The sequence below is a fragment of the Neofelis nebulosa genome, chromosome 1 (genome assembly GCF_028018385.1).
Source record: "Neofelis nebulosa isolate mNeoNeb1 chromosome 1, mNeoNeb1.pri, whole genome shotgun sequence".
NCBI lineage: Eukaryota > Metazoa > Chordata > Mammalia > Carnivora > Felidae > Neofelis > Neofelis nebulosa.
In genome coordinates, this window is record NC_080782.1 from 76,586,918 (window position 1) to 76,598,511 (window position 11,594).

The 11,594-nt window shown below is 35.8% G+C and overlaps 1 long non-coding RNA gene across 1 annotated transcript; it reads right to left on the reverse strand.

Annotated features, from left to right (window-relative positions):
- Window positions 1-633: 633 nt before the first annotated feature.
- Window positions 634-7,078, reverse strand: LOC131510753 (uncharacterized). The gene is made up of 3 exons (XR_009261179.1): window positions 7,006-7,078; window positions 1,779-1,869; window positions 634-692 (listed from the first exon to the last, which is right to left on the reverse strand). It is a non-coding gene; the product is annotated as an uncharacterized LOC131510753 (long non-coding RNA).
- Window positions 7,079-11,594: the final 4,516 nt, after the last annotated feature.

An 11,594-nucleotide genomic window follows, 5' to 3' on the forward strand; every position in this document is an offset into this window, starting at 1 on the left:
ACACCTCCGTCCTGCCAAGTTGTCTTCCTCCAGCTATGGAGATCCTTCTGCTGCTCCGCAGATCTATTTCATGGGTGTCCCAAGTGATTTGACCTAAATATAGCTGTGTTTGAGGGCCAGGGAAAATCCAGGTCCCCTACTTTGCCATCTTAACTGCCCTTCCCAAGAAAATTCATTTATTTTGTATTAGCCAACATTCATCAAGAATTCCCTATAAGAGATGATTCATTTAGAAGATACAGCTCTTAGTTAACTTAAGAGCCTGAAAAGGAAAGTACTATGGGGAATACTACTGTTTACTGATAGGGTTAAATAAAATGGTGACATGTTATGGTAACATAGTCTGTTCAATCAGACTTGGTAACATAACTTAGGTGTGCAAGAATATGTGTATAAAGAAAATGTAAGTGGCTTCACATGGTCTCTTGGTTTTTATTTATTATTTTTCTGCAAAAAATTTTAAATTAGGAGCCAATAACCCTCATGTTGATATTCCAAATGAACCCAAACCATACTTTTTCCTATAAATTGTATGAGTTGAGGTCTCTTATTTGCAGTGGTCTTTTTGATGCACTTTATTTTTAAAGTCTAATCTTTTCTATCTCATGGAATATAGTTGAGAGCTAAAACTTACCTTGCTTTAAGTGGAAGAACCATTGCAATCTCAAAGTCAACCAACATTTATGTAGTACCTGTTAGTGAAAGGGATTGTTGTGGGGGTCGTGTAAGACACAAGGGCGAGATCACTGGAATTAGATGCTTACTCATAAAGCCTGGTTCAATCCTTAATATCGTAGGAATTTGGGCAAGTTATCGAACTTCTTTTCCCCTATTCCTCATTTGTAAAATGGAGCTAATAATAGAACCTATTTCTTAAGTTTGTGGTAAAGATTAAATGAGATAACACTTTGAAAGCAGACCATCGGATACATACGTGACCACAATGCCATAGGCTGACTGTGTCCTCCAAAAATTCATATGTTGAAACCTAATCCCCAGTGTGATAGTATTTGGAGGTGGGGCCTTTGGAAGGTGATTAGATCATGAGGGCACTAATGGGATTATAAAAAAACCTTACTAAAACCCTTATTGAAAAACTTCAGAGAGCTCTCCTTCTCCTTCCTCCAGGTGAGGATATAGAGAAAAAAAACAGCCATCTATAAATCAAGAAGCAAGTCCTCACAGACACAGCATCTGCTGGCCCCTTGATCTTGGACTTTCCAACCTCCAGATCTGTAGAAATAAATTTCTGTTGTTTATAAGCTACCCAGTCTATGGCATTTTTGTTAAGCAGCCTAAAGGGATCAACACATGTAAGTATAAATTATAATAATAACGTATATGTAATTTTTGATATTATTATGAAAAAGGCAGATTTCTTACTTCCCAAGAGTTCAATCCCGTGAAAGAGGCAGCCAAATATACAACTAACAAATATCCTACAAGTTGAGAATCATCTACATCAGAGGAAAAACAAATAAGTGCAATTAGAGACCTTCCCAATCCTGGGAAGGTCATCTGGAGGAAACGAAAGTTGGAAATGTGTTAAGGAATGGGTAGATAATTCATGGAAGGGAAGCAGAGGAAATGTACTCCAGGAACAAAGACTATAAATCAGGATAAGGAAAGTATTTACAGAACGTGGGCAAAAAATTTATGTAGGTAGAACACAGAGTGATTTTCATGGTAGAGTAGATATTCCTAGCCTCCATCTTGAGAAGAAAAGAAAAGAATACTCTGAAGGTGGTCCCTGGGAAGTCAAGAAAGCAAATACTTACGTCTTCGTATCCTGCTATCTTGGCCTCTTCCTGAGGAGGACATCTACCCAGATGTATGCTCCTGCATGCTGTTGGATTCTGTGTAGGTAGTCTAGGAAGCCAAGAAGATAGGACCCTGTAGTAGGCCATAAACTGAAGACGGGTCCATTGTATTGCAAATCAGATCCTCTGGTTACACATACCTCTTTGGAACTTTTTCTCTTTCATTATCCTCTAGCCCTCAGTAAAGTCATGTTTAAATATTTCAGACTTGTTTGGTGTGCTATGGGGTAGAAAGGGGGAAATCTACTTGTTCATACAGGCAAACATTATAGATGAAGCAGTGTTTTTTCCTATGTAGTGGAAAATGTAGAAGATTTAGTCTTGGAAGGAAGTAACATTCCTGCCTTCAGATCATAGAGGAATCAGAAAGAATAAGTTTCCAAGAAAATATCAAATGCTGGATATATACCAGAATGGGAATTTCCTTCAGAGGGCTTTGGTCATCTGTGTGATTTAGGTAGAGGGCAAAATTATTTACTGAGAGTAAGGATGACAGGTGTGGATTAGGAGCCTTGAGATGCATTTTCAAACAGTTGCTGTGGCAAGTGCAATAGGGAATCAATTAGAGTTAAATAAAAGAATTGCTGAGTAGCACTTGGGGGCCCAGCTGAGGAATCTAATCCAATGCAATTAAAAAGAAAGAGAGAAAAAAGAGAGAGAGGACTCTATTCTTTATATAACTAACAAAGAAGGTGAAGACATAAGGGATGCTTTTTTGGAGGAGTTCAGTTTAAAACTAAAAGGAGGAAAATGTTACCAACAGTAATCAAGGATGATGTCAAAAAGGTATAATAATAGTATGGTTTCACTTGAGATCAAGCAGGGCACTTTACATGTTGGCAGTACATCTAAGTGAATTTTTAAAATAGGATAATCTAAAATAAACTGGCAAAGTCCATTGAACAAACAATTAAGTTACTTAATGGTCTGTGCCTTTGTTTAATTGGCTAATTTCTGAAGATACTCTAGGTTATAGGCAATTTTAAGAGGATAATAGATATAATGAAACAAGTAGAAGGAATATGAAAAAAATTAAATACAATTAACCAGTTGAGATATAAGTGTGATAATGAAAATCAGTCACAGAATTTAAAGGTGGAATAAAAGTTTTATACCTTATTGTTCCTATTAATTGTGTTTTCTTCTAAAATTTCAGAAGCAGTGCTGTGGACTGTGAGCATAACTGAATCCAAAGATATGGAAATAATCAGAAAACAATAGTCTACTTTACAGTTCCTACATGATTTCACTTATTAACCAGGTAACAGGAGCTATTCACCGCACATAGGTTGTAGTGCTAACCTCATGAACTGATTTTGGAAGCAAGCCAGGCTTCATCTTTTGGAGATTCACAGATACTTTGTGGCATGGACTTGGAACAGGACTTGGAACTCTGCCATTGTTTATTCATTCACTGTAAGAACTAAAGGCACTGAAATTTTTAGCAGAGGCCAGCTAAAATAAAACCATCTTGGTAAAGAACAACCTAGCTGTTCATTTTCCAACTCTGATACAGAGCAAATCCCTTTGTAGAGAGGGGTTGGGGGGGAGGTCAAGAGAGTGGGACCTAGTAGACAGGGTGGAAGAGAATTAAAGGCTAATTTCTACTTCACATTTTTTCCCCAGGACTGGGAAATATTAAGATTGTTTTATAATTCTTTTGCTGACATAAGAATTGCAGCAAGCATGTCTTTCAGTACATGTTGTTAAATTCTGCGTGTGATTTCTTTTACCATTTTAAAAGTCATGCTTGAATAAAAAATTATTCTTAATGAAGAAAAAGAATCATTTTTTTTCATTCCAGGTTTTGGCTTTATATATATAAAAAACCTCATAAATGAAAATTACGACTAATATAAAAGTTGTGATTTAACCCAATTACATAGTGCTAGCCATGCACAGGCTTATCTTTTTGCAGGGTCGCTTCCGAAAGCTGTTTTTTTTTTTTTTCTTTCAAAGAATAACATCATCTCTATTTTAATGCTGTCAAATATGCATTTGACATTTCTCCTTCCCAATATTTTGTTACAAAATGTTTAAAAAAATATGGGAATGTTGAAAGGAAAAGTATGCAGCCAATATCCATATACTTACTTCCTCAATTCTGTAATTAGCATGTTGCTATTTTTGCTTTATTATGTACTCACTAATCTACCCGTCTTTCTATACATCTATTGTTCCATCTTTTTTTTTTTTTTGAGCTCTGTATCTTCTTATAAAATAAGAATGGAATTATTACTATATGTATATATATTGAGACCAACCAGAAGGTGTGTAAAATATATTCTGTATTTTTCAGAGGATGTTTCTTGGAGAGGATTGTATTAGTTCCCTATTGCTGTAAAAATGTCCGTTTTGTGTAAAAAAAAATCACACAAACTCGCAGGCTTAAAACAACATGAATTTATTAATCTTATGGTTCTGGAGGCAGAAATCTGAGATCTTACAGGCTAAATTTAAGGTGTCAGCAAAACTACATTCCTTCTGAAGGCTTTGAAGGAAAATGTTTCCTCATGTTTTTCAGCTTCTAAAACAATCTTTTCATTCCTTCCTCATTCTTCAAAGTACATCACTCCAACCTTTTCTTCCATCCTTAAATCTCTCCTGAACTCTGCCCCTCCTGCCTCCCTGTTATAAGGACCCTTATGACTACTCTGGCCCTACCCAGATAATCGAAGATAATCTCCCTATCTCAAGGGGTTTAATGTAATCACATCTGCGAAATCCCTTTTGTCATGTTGGGCCACATAGTTACCGACTCTGGGGTTCTGGATGTGGACATCTTTGAAAGACATTATTCGGCTTACCACAGAATAATGTTATGGTCTTTACTGCGTGCTTTACTATTAACATCCCTTAGTGCCTGGAGAAAACATACGCTGATTTTAATGCTTTATTTATTTGCTTCATTCCATGAAATAAGTAATCCTCTTACCATATGAGACAAGAAAAGCATCAGTCACTTACCATTCTTCATGATCACAGAGTTGCACTCTTATTTTATGTACCAATGAAAAAGAAAAACACTGCCAATTAAATTGATTCAGTACCTAATGTAAGATGCATTTGGAGGTGATGAATGTTTAAACGTGATAATATGTGTCTCAAAATAGGTCAAATTATTTACAATTGGGGTTTCAGTGGACCACATGGCACAGAGATGGCCCAAGAAATTTCTTCCTGTTCCATTAACATATGACTATTATAAAATTCCTATTTCAAGTAGGAAGATTTGGTTCCATTAAAATGTGGCATTGAGAATACCTAAATTGACTTAGTGCTTGCAATGACTAAAATGTATGCATATTTCTGCTTTAAGTTATAGTTAGTAATTTCCTTTATTCCATACTCCTAAGTTATAGTTAATGATTACCTTTATTCCAGTATTCTGGATACTAAAAGTAAAAATACTAGTCCTGTTAAGGCCATGTCCTTTGAAGATGGGCCTATTATTTTGTACCTCCCAGTGATAAAATGACAGTGCAATCATCTATAGTATGCATTAGATACCTAAAGGGCACCAACGTAATTAAGTCTACATTATTTACTTGGAGCTTCTACATCTCTGGGTTGACAGTTACTTCATAGCCAGGATGGATAGGAATGGAATGGAAACATAATTTTCTTTAACTAAACAAAGCAAATAGGCTGCATCTTGATGGTCCTTATCTGCATTCACCTTTATCATCTCAGGAGCAATTCTTTCAGCATACAGCACAAGCCCTTGTGTTTTCATTATTTTCTGCCAACAATCTCTCTTTCCTGGGAGAAACATCTAAAGTTAATAAAGATATAAAACCTATTTTCTTTGAGCTGTGTTTTTTTCAGATTTTTCAATATTCAGTTAAGAAAGGGCAAAAGTTGCAGACCACCTTAGAGGAATGCTGTTAGATCACTTCGATTTTTTTTTTTTTCTTATATGGTATTCTCAACCTAGATTGTGGAAAGAAACCTTATATTTCTCAGCTAGGGTATGAAGCAATGATAATGCTTCTGAATTTCAGAAAATGCTGGAATAAAAAAGAAGATTCTCATCTCTCAGAGCTCTGCATTGTAGAGGGCTCCCACTCATTCCAGAATATGTCTCTGAAAATTTTTCTTGGCAGAAAGTATAGTTTAAGGCTCAGATTTTCTTGTCTATTGTAGTGAGTGATGTGGTTGGAAATGTTGGTCTCAGAGTAAGGACCACCGAAAAATGCAACTTTGTTTCCTAGTGCAACCAAGAGGAAGGGAAATCAGAATGTTTAAGGTAGTGAGGGCTATATACAGTCTAATCTAAGACCCTTAATTTTACTGATTAAGGAACCATATCAGAACTGATGCTGTAGATCAATTTTCTCATTGGGTAGGGGGTAAACTCACAGTTATTACTTATTCATCTATTTACACAGTTCAATTTCTTTTAGGTTTTGGATATACAGAGCTAAGCTAATTTGTAACTCTAAATTCAGACTACCTAGAATTCAAGCCACCAAATGCACTGTGACGGGTTTTGTTTATTTATTTTACACTTTCTAGAGGAAAATGTCTGTTGCAGAAATTTCACTAGCTGAGAGCTATTTGCAGCAGTGTTGAAAGCATTTATTCTTTGGGACTGATATACAAATAACATCTATGAAAAATTATTCTTTTTCTCTCTGTCAGAATTTATTTGGACATGAGGTTAAAAAACATTATTTGGCCTGTGAAACTTCATAGTTTCAAATGCAAATAGCCTCCTTCTTACTAAAAAAACAAAAACAAAAACAGAAACAAAACCCTGTGTGTGTGTATATATATATATATATATATATATATATATATATATATATATATATTTCCCAAGAGCTGGACTTCTGTGTCTAAGAAGTTCAGAACCTGAGCAAAAGAGAACCAGGCAGTCATGGTCTTTCTTGGGTTCCAGGTAATATATTGGTAAACCATTATACTTCCTGTTTTGATGGTAGAAATTCCTAGGAATTGTCTCTCAAATTTTAACAGTGTGATACAAACAAAGCTGAGATTTCTAGTTTAAACATTTTTGGGGGGAACCCTAGAATAGCATTTGCTAAACTTGTTGCTTCTCTACAATAAAATGTGGCCATAATATTCACATGTGAGTCACATTCACAAGAGACCCTGGAGCCAATTGAGACCACAAGTAAAGTAGTCTGTCTACAGTTTTGCTTTCTGCTGTTTCAGTTACCTGTGATCAAGTCAACCACAAGCAGGTGATCCTTCTGCCGGAAAGCATGCGATCCTTCTGCCGGAAAGCATGCGATCCTTCTGCCGGAAAGCAGGCAATCCTTCTTTGATGAATCATCAGAAGGTCAGTAGTTTCCTAACTCTACATCACAATGCCTACATCACCTCACTTCATTTCATCATGGAGGCAACTTATTTTCTCACATCATCATAAGAAAGGTGAGTACAAGGGCACCTGGGTGGCTCAGTCAGTTAAGCTTCTGACTTTGGCTCAGGTCATGAACTCACGGTTTGTGAGCTCCAGCCCCACATGAGGCTCTGCGCTGATAGTAAGGAACGAGCTTTGGATTCTCTCCCTCCTTCTCTTTTTGCCCCTCCCCCACTTGCACTCGCCCTCTCCCCCTACCCCCTCTTAAAAATAAATGAACTTAAAAAAAAATTTAAAAAGAAAGGTGAGGGGCGCCGGTCCGACTTCAGCTCAGGTCATGTTCTCATGGCCCATGGGTTTGAGCTTTGCGCGCGCCCTGTGCTGACAGATCAGACCCTGGAGCCTGCTTCGGATTCTGTGTCTTCTGGTCTCTCTGCCCCTCCCCTGCTTGCGCTCTGTCTCTTTCTCTCTCTCTCTCTCTCTCTCAAAAATAAATAAACATTAAAAAAAATTTTTAAAGGAAGATGAGTACACTACAATAAAATATTTTGAAAGAGACCACATTCACATAACTTTTATTATTGTGTATTGTTAATAATAGTTCTACTTTATATTATTGGTTATTATTGTTAATCTCTTACTGTGCCTAATTTATAAATTAAACTTTATCATAGGTATGTATGTGTAGTGAAAAAATACAGTATATACAGGGTTTAGTTCTGTGCTTGGTTTCAGGCATCCAGTGGGGGATCTTGGAAAGAATCCCTGTGCATAAGGTCAAGACTACTGCACTGCATTTCCAAATGCACATTGGATATTAAGTGCATGAGAGTATTGGGGAAAACATTGGCTTTAATATATTTTAAAAAATCATTCCTAACCTTGATATTTTATTATACAGAATACTTCACATCTGATGGAGACAAAATGTTTTAGAGCCTTATGGCTGAGAACAGCTTTTGTGCAGCATTTACCGATTTAATCATGAATAAAGGTTAGGAGTGCAAACAATAAATTTTATTTCATGTTTTCTTTCAATGCTCTTATTTTTTTAATAGCTAACATAGTTAAATTATCCAAAAATCAGAATGATATGAAAAGATATATGTTGAGAAGTTGCATTCTCGTATCTCTTCCCTTTCTTGCCCCTTTTGGTAGGCATTAACTTTTAGTTTTGACTTGTGGTTCTTCATGTAATTTAAATATATATTCTTATTTTCCTCTTTCATTTCACAAATGAAGGCTACTATATCCATTGTCTTGCACCATGGTTTTCTTTTCTTTTCTTTTTTTTTTTTTTAGTTTTAAATCTATCCAAGGGTACTCTACATCACATACTCTGATGATATATTATGACACAGAATATATATATATATTTCATTTTTAAAACTACATGGTCTATACCATAAGACATTTTTAGTCAGTCCAATATTCGTGGAAACTAAGAGAGATTCTAATCTTTTGCTATTATAAAGAATGTTGCAAAAAATAACCTTGAATATATGTTATTTTGTGAGTGATATAAATATTTTCTAATTAAAAAAATGTTTCAAATGACATGGAATTTTTGAGTCCAAGAAGTTCAGAATCTGAAAAGTTAAAGAAACAAAAGATTAAAAAAAAAAAAAAAAAGGAATCCTGAAAGACCAAGGTGTTCTTAAATTAAGGATGAGATAAACTCCCAGAAGTGGGATTTCTAGTTCAAAGGGTAAAGAAATTTATGATATGTATATATTGCAAGTTTTCCTTCTTTTTAAGGTTGTGACAATAACAAAAGTTCAAAGTTGTCAACCTTTGAATTGTTGACAATCTGATGAGTGAAAACAAATATCTCTGTATATCCTCATTTGTATACCTCTTGTTCTGAGTGAATTTAATTATCTTTTTTACAGGTTGTTTGCTTTGCCTTCCTGTGACCTTGCTACTCATATCATATCCCTATTTTTATTGATTGTTGGTCATACTTTCACGGAGTTCAAAGAGCCTTGTATATACTCGGAGATTAGCTGTTTACAATATAATACACACATTCTTTTCCAGTATGTTTGTGTGTTTAATGACTTAGCTTATGGCTTAACTCACCCACATTCATTTTAGAGGCTCTTTGCTAGCTTTTCCTAATTTCTCCATCTTTGTTCTGGATTCCATGATCCCCAACCTCCTATATCAGTCACCTCTCTTCTCCATCTCAAATCTCACTTCTTCCTGGGAGCTACTAAGTTATCCTCAGTTCAGAAACATATTTATATATCTCCTATGTTAAAAATGTAAAAGCTCTTTCCTTTATCTTATATTGCCCTTACTTCTATATTATTTTTTTATAGCCAAGTTCCTTGAGAGAAGTTTTCACTCCATGTCTTCGTTGTTTCTTTTCTTTCCTTTTATAAATTTTTTCAAAGTTTATTTATCTTTGAGAGAGAGAGAGAGAGAGAGAGAGAGAGAGAGAGAGAGAGAAACAGAGTGCGAGTGGGAGAAGGGCAGAAAGAGAAGGAAACACAGAATCTGAAGCAGGGTCCAGGTTCTGAGCTGCTCAGCACAGAGCCCTACACGGGTCTCAAACCCATGAACCATGAGATCATGACCTGAGCCAAAGTTGGACGTTTAACCAACCGAACCACCCAGGCGCCCCTGTTTGTTTGTTTGTTTGTTTGTTTCTTTCTTTCTTTTAAAGTTTTAGTTTAAATTCCAGTTAGTTAACATACAGTGTAATATTAGTTTCAGGTGACACAATATAGTGATTCAACACTTCCATACAACACTGAGTGCTCATCACAGCAAATGCACTCCTTAATGCCCGTCTCTTTTTTAACCCATCCCCCTGTCCCCCTCTCATCTGGTAACCATCAGTGTGTGCTCTATAGTTAAGAGTCTGTTTCTTGGTTTGCCCCCTCTCTCTCTTTTTCCCTATGCTTGTTTGTTTTGTTTCTGAAATTCCACATATGAGTGAAATCATATGGTATTTGTCTTTCTTTGACTTATTTTATTAGCATTATACTCTCGAGCTCTAGCCTCATGGTTGCAAATGACAGGATTTCATTCTTTTTTTTATGGCTGAGTAATACTCCGTTGTATGTATATACTATCTTTTCTTTATCCATTTGTCAGTCAGTGGACACTTGGGCTGTTTCCATAGTTTGGTTATTGTAGATAATGCTGTTATAAATATTGGGATGCATGTATCCATTGTTTCTTTCCATAGCCCTCAGCTTTGGCTTTTGCCACATCACATGCTCAATCACATGACTACAAATACTCCTCTACCCCAAGTTCTCAAATGATGTGCGCTTTCCCTTCTCATCCTACTTCACCTCTCCTGCAGAATCTGATACTTCCATCACTCTTCCTTGACATCATTTCCTCCTTTGTTTTCATAATACTCTCCCTTCTGTATTCTGTAAGTATTCTACTCAACCCATCTTCTTCTTCTTTGTTGTCCTGTTTATACACGTACAAGCATTTGACTACTCTGTGTAAGTCAAGGACTCCTAAATCTATGTCTACAACCCAGACCTCTGGCTTCCAAAATCCAGATATACGTATCTAGTGCCTCATAATGATGGGCCACAGACACCCCTCTCTCCGTCTACCACTCTCCACCTCCTCATTTCTATTTCTTGGATGAATTTGATCATGCTAACACCTTGCTACTAACACTTTGGAATCTTGACTTACTAATGTGTAAATGGGATCGATCCATAATGTTATCTCCTTCATAGAGTTATGATAGGATTAAATGGAAAAATAAACAGAGAATACTAGTAATTAGCAATCCCTTCAATATTGCCCCTTCTTCTTTTCCTCTTCCTTCTTAATATTGTAATTATTATCAATACTATGATTACCATTAGTGGCTTTCAAAATTTTGTTCAAGTAACTTCTTCACTGGGGAGTTGTTACTGACAACTCTACTGACAGTGATTTTGCTTTCAAGGAATACAAGTCTGTTTGAAAAAACAGATAAGAGAATGCGTCATTTCTGTAATGTTTGAAAAGTACTGGGTTAGAGATAGGCCATGCATTGCTAAGACTACCAATATGTCTAACACCAAATAGGTGTTCAATAAATGTTTGTGGAAGGAGTATTTATAAGCTGGTAATTACTGTCATAGTAATACATGTCAAAAGAATATACTTAAAATTTCATGCAGTGATTTAGAAATCTATTTAATTTCTGTGATAGTAAGATGTGCTAATATTGGGCCTTATTACTTTGTTTCATACTAGAGTTTGTGGTGGGGGGGCAAAATATTAGAAACAGTTACCTTGTCTTTGTGTAGAATTAAAAAAAGTCCATCTACTATAGTCAGAACCTTTAGGTTTGCAATAAATGATGATAAGTTAAGCAACCAGACACTTTCTTTCTATCACCCCTTAAAGAATTTCTTTAGCCCTAGAATTAGTGTCAAAAATCATTAATTCTGTAACTTGTGAGAGCGAGAACC